The sequence below is a fragment of the Sus scrofa genome, chromosome 16 (genome assembly GCF_000003025.6).
Source record: "Sus scrofa isolate TJ Tabasco breed Duroc chromosome 16, Sscrofa11.1, whole genome shotgun sequence".
In the NCBI taxonomy this organism is placed as follows: domain Eukaryota; kingdom Metazoa; phylum Chordata; class Mammalia; order Artiodactyla; family Suidae; genus Sus; species Sus scrofa.
The window spans coordinates 71,448,470-71,463,219 of record NC_010458.4 but is presented as its reverse complement, the minus strand read 5'-3'; the positions used below and the strand labels follow the sequence as shown (position 1 = coordinate 71,463,219).

The 14,750-nt window shown below is 50.3% G+C and overlaps 1 protein-coding gene across 1 annotated transcript in view; it reads right to left on the bottom strand.

Annotated features, from left to right (window-relative positions):
• Positions 1-14,729, bottom strand: part of FAT2 (FAT atypical cadherin 2) — an 83,174-nt gene extending 68,445 nt beyond the window's left edge. Inside the window, 1 exon segment of the mRNA XM_021076658.1 lies at positions 14,571-14,729. The gene's annotated coding sequence lies outside the window, so the exon portion shown is untranslated.

The following is a 14,750-nucleotide window of genomic DNA, read 5'->3' as shown; positions in this document are numbered from 1 at the left end:
CATTTCTAAGGTACGGCACACCAAGGCCACCCAAGAAGGGGATGGCTGCACAGATAACAGAGAGCAGATTTCCTACAGCTGCGTGCCCTGGATTTTCTGGAGGTGAGGGTGGGAAAAGCAATACAGGAAGATTTTTTATTTTCTTTTTAGGGCTGCTCCCGTAGCATCTGGAAGTTCCCAAGCTAGGGGTCCAATCAGAGCTAAAGCCGCCGGCCTACCCCACAGCCACAGCAACGCGGGATCCAAGCCACATCTGTCACCTACACCACAGCTCAGGGCAATGCTGGATCCTTAACTCACTGAGCGAGACCAGGGATTGAACCCGCATCCTCATGATCCTCGTTGGGCTTGTTAACCACTGAGCCACGAAGGGAACTCCCAGGGGAGATATTTTTTAAAGTTTGGAGAGCCTTTCATGAAAGAATCACTGGATTCATTCTCTGGATAGGAGAATGTCCACTCCCCCCCAAAAAAATTCTGAATGTGAAATTACCGTGGATTTGGGTACCCTCCCACCCCCATTCCCCGTCTCTCTCAGGCATTCACTGTCAGGACCGGCTCCTGTGGCTCTCAGGAAAGAATCCTAAATATATTCTGCTTATACAGAAGTTGGAAAGTGGGGGAGGGTGATGCCAGGGAGGGGGAATTAGGAGGGATTGTGCCCTTGAGCCAGATTAAAACCATAAGAGAAAGAATGTTGACATTCCAGGTACCTGCTCATCAGGAAGTCTTTAGCTATGGAAATAATTTTTCTACTTAGTCATAGGGAGCCATTGAAGTTTTGGAGAAGAAGCAGGACCAGAATAGAGCTACCTGTTGGGAAGAGGGTTCTAACATGAGATCCAAAAGGGGATTTTTCCATTTACGACTTCCGCTCGGATGTGGACTGGGCTTGAACACCAGCTCTCTTGGTTTCAGCCAGCTGGAACTTAGGGCTTGGTAGGGAGACCTGAAACTTGGATGAACATTGGAGTCACGTGCTAGTTTGCAGCCTGGCCACTGCTGGCTTCTCATGGAACAAAAACAAGTCAAAGAACTGGATACGAGCAGGGGAGGGACCGGTGGCTTGAGCCCTGCCTGGGCCACGTGGTCTTGGAAAGGATGTAGAACTTCTTCTGAGCCTCAATTTACCTGTCTGTAAAATGGAGGTAATAATAGCTACTCCTACCTACTTCCCAGGGCTGGAAGAAAGACAGATAATATAATAGGTTAAAGCAGAGGGAAGAAAGACCCATTGTAACACCTTATTAGGGCCAATAATGGCTTGGTACACAGCAGCGGGAACCACCAGCAGACTGAGAGGCAGTCTCGGGAGAGCTGTGTGTTAAAGCCAGCCCTGCCCAAGCCTGGAATTAGGGGAAGGAGAAACAACTAAAGGAAGTTCTCTCCTAGAGCACGGGTGAAAAGGAGCTGGGACTTGAGGTCCTCTTCTTTATCATTATTCTGATTATTATTATTATGGGTGACAAAAATTATACTGTCTTATATCGGTATGGTAACAACACATTTTCAAAACACATCTGCATGTGTTTCCTCACTTGGTCTTTGGAGAGGGGCTGCAGTGTTGTATAGAATGAAGAGTAAGAAAGTGGTCTCTGGAGTCAAATAGACCTGCTTTCAAATTCTAGCTCTACCATTTCACCAGCTGTGTGACTTTGGGCAGTGGTTTAACCTCTCTGGTCCCAGAGAAAAGGAGATGAGAGCAGCACCTATCTCATGGAGCTGTTGAGAAGGCTGCATGAGTCAATGCACGGTAAATACCCAACACAGGGTACTCTCAGTGAGATATTATATCAACCTCCTCCTTATCGAGATGCTTATTATTGAGATGCTGAAGCTCGGATCATTGGAAGGCTCTGCCTGGCTTCACACATCTAGTAGGTGGTAGATTCAAGTACTGGCCCAGAACGGGAATCCATATTCCAAGAAGAGAGCCTCAGAGAGGGCTGGAGAGGCTGGAGCCGGTTCCCCAGAGCCGCACTCTCCAGCAAAACTTTCTAGAGTGATGGGAAAGTCCTGTGTCTGAGCTGTCCAGCGTGGGAGCCACGTGCCCATATCTTCGGCTTTGTACCAACGTTGTCATGAAATACAATTTGTCCAATTTTTTTTTTCATGGAGGAAGAGCCCACAAAGGCTAAGGTAACTAGGGCCCTCGGAACATTTGATGAACATTTGAAAGAAACAAAGGGCTTTGGGACCAGAGCTTTAAGGAAGAGATGGGACAAAATGGGGGGTGATAAGAAAGTGTTTTGTTACGGGGCCTCCTCCGCCAAAGTCATTCATTTATTTAATATTTATTGAGGGCTTATCCTGTGAGGGCATTCTAGAACAGAGAACAAGACAGATGAGGTTGCTATTCTTGTGGGGATTGGATTCTATTGGCAGAGAGAGAGAGATGATAAATAAAAAAATACTATCATCAGGTGATGAAAAGTAAGACACCAGATGAGGTTAGAGGGTGATGGAAGGGGTGCTGTTTTTGAAAGGGTAGTGGGAGAAATCCTACATGACAACGGGATGTTTGAGCAGAGGAAGGGCCGCAAAGGCAGAAGAAACAGGCAGTGCAAAGGCCCTGGGGCAGGAGCGAGGGGCTCGCAGACAGACTAGAGGGAGCGAGGAGAGAGGGGTTCCGGCAAGGTCGGGGTGGTGGCCCAGGGCAATTCAGGCCAAAGAAAAGCTTGTGATTCTATAAGGAGCAGAAGGAAAGAGGGACATGAGGACCTCAATCTTTGAAACCTTCAAAACCAATCGTCCCATGTGTTCAGCTGGTGACATACAGGCTGTCCAGCTGCAATGAGTTTTGTTGGACCTATGATATATTGTTTTGCTGTTGATGGTTTTCTGCTTAATTCATCGTTAACAGACAAACATTGGGAAGCTTCTCCCAAAAATCTGGATTCCAGCTTCTGTTTAACAAAGTGGAGCTTCTGTTTAACAAAGTGGAGACAAACATTGGGAAGCTTCTCCCAAAATCTGGATTCCAGCTTCTGTTTAACAAAGTGGAGGGCACCGTCTGTGTTCACCCAGGGCATAATTGGCTGGGGCCAAGTGGGGCTGCCCGCTTTAGACCTGGCCTGTGCTCCACAGCCCCCTCCCCTAGCTCTCCCGGATGCTGAAGCTGTTTCAGCTGCTGTTTAGAAAGAGTAGTCATTTTTCCAGTAGGAAAGACACGCATCTCAACCCACATCTCTTTCCAAATTATGAAGTAAATAGACTCCAGGATGGCCTCCTGTCCAAACACAGGGCTTGCTTTACCCCTGAGGCTCCCCCCTGGCTGGAGACACGATTTTGGAGCCCCAACACTCACTGATCCCAGAGAGAGCAAGAGGTCTCTTCCTCTTGGGGTTGCCTGTACAGGTCCATGGCTTTGCATTTAGAGCTGAAAACTCCCCAAACCAAGGGAGCATCCCAGGATCACTGGCCTTGGAGGGAGAGTGAATCCTGCCCCACTTCTTCCAGGGATCCCTGGCCAGAGGGGTTTGCCTGATCAAAACCAGCTCCAGCTCAGCAGGACATTGAACCTATTTATCAAATAGAAGCTCCAGAGACTAAATAGGAACAGAGCGCCTCCTTGAGGTCTGCGTTTGTGCCCTGGAGCTGATCAGGGCGCATTGGGAGCTCGGCCTGTAGGAAAGCCAGGGGGAAGCCTGGACGAGCTCCTCCTGGTGTGGCAGCCTCTGGCCAGGCAGGATCCAGGAGGGCCCTTCTATGGGAGGAGGCTGTCCTGAAAGCCTGGGTTTGGGGTGGCTCTCTGGGAGGGAGGAGGGTTGTATTCTGAAGTCTGGAGATAGACTCCCCCGGAGGACCAGAAAGCTCCCTCCAGAGGGTAGAACAGATTGCAGAGGCCAGAATGTCCTTACTCTTCCGTGTTCCATGCACCCTTTGATTCAGTGAAGCCCTTTGCCTTTTCCTAGGAGCTATGGATGAGTTTTCAGACATACAGGCATCAAGTTCCAGCAGGGGTGACCTTGCATCATTCACTGAGCCTCTGAGCCTCTGTTTTTCCTCATCTCTAAAAGAGATACACTAACTGAACCCATCTCTGATAGTTGTTCTGAAGGTATGACTCAAAAATTTGTGTTAAATGGGTCACACCATGCACGGCGCCTGCCTAGCAACTGCTAAATAAATGCTAGCTATTATTTTAGCACTCTCCTTATCATTATGGAAAGGGGATTGGAACCCGGCAGCTGCCCTGAGCCCCATCCCCATTCGTTGCTGCCTTCACCTTCTGAAGCATCCCTGTGAAATTCCCAAGCCTCCCTGGGGCACAATTTGAAAACTACTAGGTGTGTAACTGCCAGTGTGTAAAATGGGAAAAACTATGCCTGGAGAAGGGACGTCACTTTGTGCTAGGTACTAAGTCACATGGCATGTCGGGGGCACTCCTGGAACCAGAACCCAGTCTCCCTGTCCTGGGTGCTTCCCACTGGCCAAGTTGCTCCCCACCAATTCAGCTCCTCTCCCAACCTGGGGTTCCTCAGGAACCCACAAAGCCAGGTTCTCCTACTCAGCAGAGTGCAGGCGAAAGTGACAGGTGTCGGGCTCAGACCTACCCCAGTCCTGCCTCTGTGTTCTGTCTGGGGGCTTGGCTTCCTCTATCTGAACTTCACGTTCCTCATTTGTGAAATGAGGCTGCCACAGTTACTGCCTTGGAGGATTTACTGAGATTATACGTGCAAAGGATTTAACCCATATGTTATAACAATTATTCAGTATTATTTTCATCACTGTTGTAATAATGATAGTAATATTATTACTATGAAAGTTGGTATTCGAAAATGCCTGTGGAATGAGGGACCTATTCTCTGTATGTGTACAGTGCCCCTTGTAGAGGCACCATCACACACACACACACACACACACCCCCAATAGGGCTCCACAATATCAGCAACAAACTGCCTTCCTGGGAGCTAGCCGGCCTTGCGGCCCCAGTGAAATGAGCCCTGTTCCTCTTACTGGCTCTGTGAAGCCACTGGGACCGAAGCTTCTCTTTGTTCCTTGTGCATGAGACTGTCAGCCATCCCAGCCACCGGAGGCCACTGCCTGCCTCTAACTCAGGCAGCCCTGGGGGTGGGGAGGCTACCGTCAGAGCCCCAGAACGTGGAAGGTCATCTGCTCATTGCTGAGCCTCTGTCTCTTCACATATAAATGGGGAAGGTAATTATCAATTTGCAGCGAGCGCCAATTAAGACGAAGTGCCTCCGGTGATGGGCCCAGTGCTTCACGGGTGAGCGGTCCCCTGGTAGCCACTGTGATGAAATGATTCAGGGATGGGATCCCCCACTCGTTCGGTGCCTTGGGGCCTCAGTGATACATCAGCAGGCTCAGGTGGGGACCAAGCCAAAGACCCCTGAACAAACGCCCTCATTTCATTGGGCCTCCATTTGGCCACCAGGGCATGAGAACTAGTCTCTGCCTTGCCCAGAGACCCTCCACCAGAGCATGAGAACTGGTCCCTTCCTTGCCCAGGGACCCTCCACCGAGCTTTTGGCAAATGATGCCCCGAAGAAGGCGAGGTTCGGGGAACATGAAGTGCTGACGGAGGCACAAGCAGTGGTCACAGCTGACGTTTATCGAACGGTTCCCTTGTGCCAGGCCCTGCGGTCAGGTCTTGGCAGGCATCGTCAGTTTTAAACTGGCTTCCAGCAACCCTGTAATTATCCTCATGTTGCCGATGGGATAAACGAGACTCAGAGAGGGTTACCTAGGCTCCAAGTTCACACAGCTAGTTTGCGGCCAAGGCAGGATTAAAACTCGGATCACTTCTGTGCCCAACAGTTTCCTGGCCTGCCTCCCCTTCTCCTCAGGCTGGAAAGGGCACTTGACTGAGGGGTGGGGGGTTATAGGACCCCTCCCCCACCAGGGATTTTATGGGTCTTCTCGCACCAGCAAACAGACTCTCAGCAAAGGCTTCATCTCCAGTTGGATTCCATTGCCTCTGGCCGAGCCCAGCCCATCTGCCTTGTCCATTCAAGTCCAATCCCCTCTGAGCAGAGCAGCTTAGGACAGAGCCGGCAAGTGGGCAGGCTGGATCCAGGAGCTGAAGAGCTGCGTTCTAGCAGTGAGACAAGACAGGCAGCTCCCCTCGCTGTGGCACTGTTCCTGCCCCTACCCTGGAGCTGGCTGAACCTGACTGTACAGCCAGAGGCAAGAGAGGGCTTAGTGATGATTGGGGAGCACCAAGGTGCACACTAATGAGATGCAAATAAGGCCCTGCCAGGACTCCAGCTCCAGCCCCGAGGTCCACATTCAAGCCCCCTGGGCTCTGGGCGCACCGATTCCTCTTCCCCGTGGTGACTCTCTGCTCCACCAGCTGGCACAGAGCTCAACAGAGCTGCTGGGCCTGCTGTGTTCTCACAGACAGGGCTGCCCATTGACTTGAACTAGGGGTTTCCATCACTGGGAATTCCCTAAGGGGGTGCATGTAGGAGTTTAAAAATACGTATTCCAAGCCCCACCCCAGATCTGCGAAATCAAAATCCTTAGGGGTGGGGCTCTAAATAGATGTTTAACAAGTTCCCAGGATGATTTTTGTATGACTGGTGTTTGGAATCCGCTGAACATGGTAATTTCTTTCTTTAAGATCTTATGTTCTACCATCCCTTGTTTCAAAGTTGATATCCCATATGTGGAGAGAGGGGTGGGGAAGTTAGGAAAAGACTGAAATCTAAGTGACCTCGTGAGGCCAGACGAGTGCTTCTTAAATGTCAGCGTGTTAAAAATCACAGCTGCGGGAGTTCCCATTGTGGTGAAGCGGAAATGAATCCAACTAGGATCCATGAAGATGTGGGTTCAATTCCTGGCCTCGCTCAGTGGGTTGGGGATCCAGTGTTGCCAGGAGCTATGGTGCAGGTCACAGATGCAGCTTGGATCCCGCATTGCTGGGGCTGTGGCATGGGCTGGCAGCTGTAACTCTGATTCAACCCCTAGCCTGGGAACGTCCAGGTGCCATGGGTGGTGGCCCTAAAAAGCGAAAAAATTAAAAACTGAAATTAAAAAAATCACAGCCTCATCCTTAAGAAATCTGATTTCTTTTCGGGGCTGTGGAGGAACTCGTGGGCATGGTCTTCCCCGTAGATGGGGGACACCAGCCCCCAGGCAACGCAAAAGCGAGGTTATCTCTAAAGTCAAGTAGAAGAGCTATAGGAGAGGGAAGCAATGATCTGATTCCTGGTTCTCACTGTGACGAAGCCTCTGAGTCTGCATCTCTCTCTGTTCATTAGCATCTCAAACCCGAGACAGTATCTTCTTGTGCACAGGTCTATCTCCCAGATAGAGACACAGCCCTATGAACCACGTTCTCCTTGCCATGCATAGACCTGAACTGAAAATCAAAGGGTTCCATGCACACATGCCTACCTCCTGGCGTAGCAATTTTCACCGCAGATACACTACCTATGTTCACGAAAGATTCACACAAGGCTGGTCAAAGCAGCATTATTTATAATAGGCCTTTCCTGGAAACAGTCCACATGTCCATTAAGAGCAAATGGATAAGTAAACTGAGGCTTGGTCATACCCTGGAATACTATACAGCAAAGAAAATGAAAGTATTGCTCTAGGCAACAGTACAGATAAATACGTTTCACATAATCTGGGGTGAAAACAGTCCATATACAAAAGAGTACATACTGTGCTATTCCAACCATACAAAGCTTTGAAACAGGCAAAACTCATCTGTGGATTACATTAGGATAAACTACCCTTGGGCAGGCAGAGAGGGGTGGTTAGTGACTGGAAGGGGCACAAAGAGTTTTCTGGAATGGTGGTTATGTTCTGGTTCTTTATCTGGGAGGTGGTCTGTTTCTGGAAATTTCATTGAGCTGGACACTTAAGGTTTGTGCATTTTTCTTGTATGCAGATTATACTTAAAAAGTTTTCTATAAGTGCTATTAAAGGACTTCAAAGAAGACTTTTAATAAAAGGAAAAGCATTTAAATAATAAAAGGGAACTCCAGGTGACTTCTGACAGTGGCAAATTCCATGGGACTTCATTGCTCTGGGATTGTGGACTCTTCCTGCCCCAGGAACCAGGAAGGAGACAATTCTCAGAAACCAAGAGCTTGGGCACCATGCCAGGCACACCAGGGCTGTGGAAAGCTGATGCTTCAGCAGCTCCCTGTCCCCACCCCCATACAGCCCGCCCTCCACCAAACCACAAGGACAATGGCAGACCACTTTCCACTGGGTTCCCAGGTTCAGCGAGTTCCAGTTCACTGGGGTTCGCTTCATGCAGTATTTTTTCTGTCCTCAGAATGGTTTTCTGGCCCACTATCTTCTTTGATCCCCTCAAAGACCCTGTGTGTAGGGCAAGAAGTATTTCCATTTTATAGATGAGGAAGTTGAGGCCCCAGGATGGTGGGCCAAAGACTTGTCCAAAGCTAGCAAGGGCTAGCAAGTGGCCCAGCCAGGACTCAAATGCAAGGCTTCAGACACCAAATGCAACACTCCCTTAGCTATACCACAAATGGAATCTTTTCCAGTAGTGGCAGTACTGATGATAGCACCTGTCAATTAGTGAGCACCTTCCTGGGGATGTCTCAGAGTCCTTCAATAACCCAAGGAGGTAGGCTACTGTCATTTCATCCCCATTTTACAAATGAAAAGCCTGAAAGGTCAGAAAGTCCAAGTGCCTTGCCCAAGGTCAATGGCCAGTAAGTATGGAGCATGGATTGGAATAAAGTGTCTGAGTTGGGTCCAAGCTCTGAACCACTGCTCCAGTGGTTCCCAAACCCAGTTGGACCTCACCTGGAGTTCCCTTGGAGCTTGTGAAAGAAAATACGGATTCCCTCGCTCCACCCCCAGACTACACGTTCCAACGATGTAGACTTAGGAAGGGGCTGAGAAATCTGTATTTTTAAAAACAGACGGAGGCATTTGGGATGCTCCGCTCTAAACTAGGTTGCCTCTGAAATATGACAGTAACAACACAACAATTTAAAGGTAAATCTTATTTCAGCAACTTCTAAATGAACTCACTGAACCTCTCTAATAATTAGAGTTCTTCTAACAATGGAATTCCACCCTTCCAGAAGGTATTGGAGAACAGCCCAATTGGTGGATAATAGCTATGCTTAGTGGGGTGGGGAGTGGTCAGTGGCTGATAAGGGACATCTAGAGGGTTCTTGGGGGACTGGTGATGCCCACCTTTTGCTCTGCTTGCTGGTTTGCCACTGTTTCCATTCACTTTGTAAACATTCATCAAGCTATAACTTATAGTTGAAGTACCCTCTTTTTGAATGTTTCCAAAAAGGAGAAAAACAGTCAGGCTGACCATTTTTCAGAGACACTGTAGAAGAAATATTTATGTAGAGTTAATTATATGAAAGATCCAATAGGGTCCATCTATTTATCATTTCCAAGAGTTTGAAATTCTAGGATTTGAATTTTCCAAGATGCTTTGATTCTCTGAGTCAATTTCTAAGACTTCACGAGCCCCCAAATCTGTAATAGTGCCTAACGTTGAGTGAGCTCTTATTATGTACTGACTGCTATGCTAAGAACTTAATATGGATCAACTCACAGCAGTTCTGTGAGGGAGATAGCATCATCCAGCCTGCAACCCTCAGAGAGGTGAAATGATGTGTCCAAGGTCACAGAGATGGAAAGCAGCAAAGCCAGGACCAGAACCTGAGCACCCTGGCTGCAGAGCGGGTGTGCCCAACCATAGCGCCACATAGGTACCAAGCTCTGCCACTTCCCGAAGCTAAGTGTCTAAGCGTGTCAGTGATGCATTTTGTGCCATCTAGCCTGGCGTCTGCTGGGAGGACCCAGACGGAAGGGGATGCTGCAGGGACAGACAGCAGCTCTGACCTGGGACACGTGAGCACATGTGGGCCAACACGCTCCCACACGCTGACATTACCCCATAGCTGGCATGTTCAGTCCCGCTCAGCTTGCACCAAGGCCAACTGCTATGGGCACTGGATCCGAAAGGGAACCGGGAACTGGAGAATTCGCCTCTGTGGGCTCTCTGCCCCCAGCCGTGGGAGTGGACAGCTGCCATTTACCTGCCACTCCAGGTCACCTTGCAGGGGCCCTACCAGTCTCAGGAATGGAGAAGGACACAGGAAGTGGGGCAAGGGGAGGCGTTTCTTGCTTCTGCAGGCTCTGAGCTGGAAAATGCTTAAGGCATCACCTCTTTGGGGAGGTAATGTGTCAATCAGTGGGTCATGGTGGATGATCAGGCACTGTGATTGGCCAAGAGGGAGACAATAAGGTATCTTCACTCTGACCTGCAGCCATGTGCAGCCAAGGCACTCTTGGACTTAAACTTCTTCAGCAGGGTCCTCCAATGTTTACAAAATAAAAGTCATGCTCCTATGAGGATTTCCTGAAGTCGCTATGGTTTAAAGATATATAAGGAAATATTCTCAGATTTGTTTCAAAAGAATCTGGTAGAGGCAGAGAGGGACCATAAATATCAAAGCTGAGTGATGGGTTTTTTAATACTATAGTGCTTCCTACTGGATATTTATATACTTTCCTATCAATAAAAACATACAAATTATATATATAACATATATACACACAGATATACTATATTATATATACATATGCATATCTAGTACATACAATATATTATACATACACATGTATATTATATCTTATCATATATATTACACACACACACACACACACACACACAAACATATATCTTTTTTAAGCCATCCTCCTTGGCTTGGTACACACAGCCTTCAATAACCTGGCCCCATCCTGCCTTTCAGAGCCCGTGGCCACATGTTCCTACCTAGTCGGTAATTTCCTGCACACACGTGCCATTTTCTCTTAACTGCTGTGCTTTCACGATGCTACTTTCTCTTTCTGCTTTCCTACCGTTCTGTCTTTATTTAAGCCTATTTCAGTCTTCAAAACTGATAGTCAGTCCCAGCCCCTTCTAGAAGCTTCCTTCGCTGACACCTTAGCTGGGCTAACTCTGGCTCCATGGGGGGAAACTTGCCTCTAGTTCACCACCTGCCTCGAAGTATTAAACCACTGACTTCTGGGACTGCCTCCACCAGCTGTGGCTCTTTGGGGGCCTGACACATCGTGAGCCCTAAGTGTCTATTGAACTAAGGCTCTGTTGAGAAAACAGAGGCTGTGTGACTGAAAAGAAGGGGCTTAGCTTTTCTGGGACTCTGTTCATGTCCACAGGAAAACAACAATAGCAACAGCAAAAAGACGTGTCGGAGGTAATGATTGCTGGCCTGCAGGGTGGCTGTGCAGAGCCAGCCGAAGAGAAGGTTTAGGGGACGCGGTCTAACCTGGTGACAGGCACATCGAGGGGCTCAGTAAATCAGAGTTCTCTTTTTCATGTTGAAATTCCACACTCCGGGCTGTGTATCAAAACTGGCTACTGACTCGAGGCAAATCATTCAAAATCTATGGTTCCACCTGTAAAATGGAACCAATAATTTTGTGGCTTTTAGGGCTGCAGCTGTGGCATATGGAAGTTCCCAGGCTAGGGGTCCAATAGGAGCTGTAGTCGCCATCCTACGCCACAGCCACAGCAACACAGGATCCGAGCCGCTTCTGTGACATACACCACAGCTCACAGCAACGCCAGATCTCCGACTCACTGAGCAACGCCGGGGATCAAAATCGCATCCTCATGGATACGAGTCGGATTCGTTCCCACTGCGCCACAGCGGAATCTCCCGGAGCCAATAATTCTTAAAGGGAGACTTTGGCCAACTTCTGAGGACCCTCTCAGTTGTGCAGCTACAGATACCTGCTGACTTGCTGGCAGTAGTGATGGAATGGTGTGTGGCGTGTGCGAGTGCGTGCGTGCGTGTGAGAAAGAGAGAGAGAGAGAGGGAGGGACAGCGTGGGCGGGCGTTGCAGGAAGGGTCTGATTGATGAGGCGCATGTCCCCTGAAAGACATCTATTTGGGATCCATTTGTTGTTGATCCCAGATGGCCTCCAGGGAATGTGGGGACAGTTCACTGGCCTCCGAGGCTGACCACCCACACAGGAAACAGGACTCCTGAGCTGGGCGAGGCAGAAAGGTGGAAAGATTTTGGCCATGGCCCTGCCTTCCCAGCTCACATGCTGTGCGACCCCAGCCCAGTTATCAGCCTTCTCTCTGGAGGCCTCCACGTCCCCACCTGTCCGATTCCATCATCTCCAGGGACCCCTGCACTCTTATCTCTGATGGGGTTGGACTAATGCTCAGCCACTCCGAGCAACCGTTCTCATGTGTGACTTAGAAATGAAGACTCATTCATTCTCTTAGCAAATACGCTATGAGCTGCTTTTCTGTACCAGACGCTGTGCTAGACACAGGTGCCAGAACAGTGAGCGATGCTTAGCGGAGGAGACCACGTCAAACAAAATATACACAAATAACTACAATTGTGATCTGTCTTAGGAGGGGACACTTTAGGGTATCGTGACATGATTTTCACCCCAGGGGAAGCATCAATTAATTGATGACTATCACCCCCATAAACAAGGCCCTGGGCACGACATGCGTTATCTCATTTAATGTTCACGTCCATCTCGGAGAAAAGGACTATGATTAGCCCCATTTTTGAAATGAGGAGATGGAGGTTTAAAGAAGTTGAGGTCCAGGTCAGACAACTGATTCTCCATTATACACGTAAGCCTTAGTACCATCTGTCATAGAAACAGTAGCATTGAGTTTCTGAGTGAGCTCGGCTTGTGCTGTGGACCCGGGAGGCACGGGAAGCTTCCAGAGGCTCTGCCCACCTGCTGCTGAAGGAACCAGAAGGCAGGGCCTAGCCAGCTTGTTCAGGAAGGTTCCCGACTGTGCCAACCTCATCGTCCCCAGCACACACTGGTTTTCTCCAAGGCTGCCCCACATGCATATCTGGCCCCGCAGCCTGTCATGGGCAAGGACAACCTCCAGGCGGAGGCGAGTTCATTGGTGCCAGCGGAAGAGTGGACAGGCAGCAAAGTGTGGTCACACGGCTCACGGAGGCCTGGGGCAGAGGGGATCTGGCAATCCCTCCTGGTGGCAAATCCTTGGCACAGCTGACATCGTGGGACTAGAGCGGGCCTGTGTCCTTCTGGGGCTGGTTCCCTAGGGGACCACAAAGAGGCATGGAAACAAGGGCGTTCTGGGGAGACCTTGACTCCTTCCAGGTCCTGCCCCATTTTATGGATGAGGAAACTGAGACCCAGAGAGCTTGTGGTGGAGGGGGCCTCGCTGTTTCGCTCTACCACGCTAGCCACCTCCTGGGCTCAGCCTTTCCTGCCAGGAGCATAAGCTGTGCTCCATGGAGAGCCGGGAGGGGAACCCTGGCTTGCTGCCTCCTGCACCAGGGGATGGTTGAGTTCCAGAGCTTCCTCACCTGCAAAATGCAGATGATACTTCCTGGTCTGCCTACCCAGCAGCCTTGTTGGGGTGAATCATTCAGAACGGGTCTTAACAATAATCCAACCTCCTTTACTGAAACTAAGAAACTAGGCCCAAAGCCGTATGGAACTGTTTCAGGCTATCCTGCCTATGGGTTGCAAGGACGTGAATAATGAAATTCTCTTTTCCCTCTGCCTGCTTTGAAAACTCAACCTTTTCAAATGACCGTGCGTCTCAGCCCCATCCCCGAGGTGAGTATCAGCTGTAACAATAACGGTGAATAGTTTCTGCACGGAGGGCACTGGTCACCTGCCCAGGCTCAGCCCCCCAGGGGTAAAAGGAGCTGGAGGCTTGGAAATGCTGCATCCTGATGCTGTGCGCCTGAGGACAGAGGCAGCCTTTCTGAGTCCTTGGCAAACCTCAGCACAGCAATGCTCCCCCCCTCAGCCCCAAGTGGAGGGATGAACTCTGGCCTGGTGGCTGCATTCAGTGTTCCACTCCAGCTGACCTGCCTGCAGAGATATGCATCGGATTCCTGCCTCCCCCACGAGCCGCTCCCACTCCCCTCACCCCACCCCGATGCTGCCCCCGCTGCCTCTCAGACTAACCCTAACCCTTTTACTGCCCTTGGAGGCAGTGAGCACCCCCATCTGACAGCCGGGAAAGCTGAGGTTCTCATCTGGGCGCCTCTAAAGGGTGGCATGAGAGCCAGCGCCGGCCAGGTTATTTGACTCTCCCTGAGCCCTCCCTTCCTCCCACCCCCTCACCAGGTGGCTTTGTCTGTGTCAGGGACCCAGTGCCCCCTGGACACTCACAAGAAGCTAGCGTCTCTCGGCTCCCTGGCCCCAGCTCTTCCCCCTAAAAGCACAAGGAAATTGTCTCCTCGTTCCCTTGCAGGCTCATCCCCAGAAAGCTCAAGCAGGGAATTTCATTCTTCCAAGAAAAGGAATCCAACTTTCCACACATGCAAATATAACCTTGCGCCTCTAGGAGATCAAAATCCTAGCCCCGACCATTTCTGGGCCCCCAGCCCGGGGCCCCCAGGCTCAGGCTGGCTCCCCCTCTGGCTTCATTCAGTGTACCTAGGTGACCCAGGGCCCAGGTGTCCTTGTGCAACTCCCGCTGTGCCCGCCCCAGCCACCTCCTAGTTCTGTCCCCACCTTCCAAGAGCCCGTGCTCACGGGCCAGAATGGATTCGCTTTGCAACCCCCTCCCGCTAACGTCTCATCCTCCAGCAGTTCCTACCTGTGCCCTTTAGGTGGGGGAGGGTGCCCCGGCCGTGGGCTGCTGGGCTGGAGCCCCTCTCACAGGCACCAGGCTGACAAGCGCGGGAGGGAGGTGAGGAGTCGGAGACGCGGAGCAGGAAGGCGCACCCTCAGAGAGGCTGCCCAGAAAGTTGGAGTAGGTGTGTCCCAGCCCAGGAGG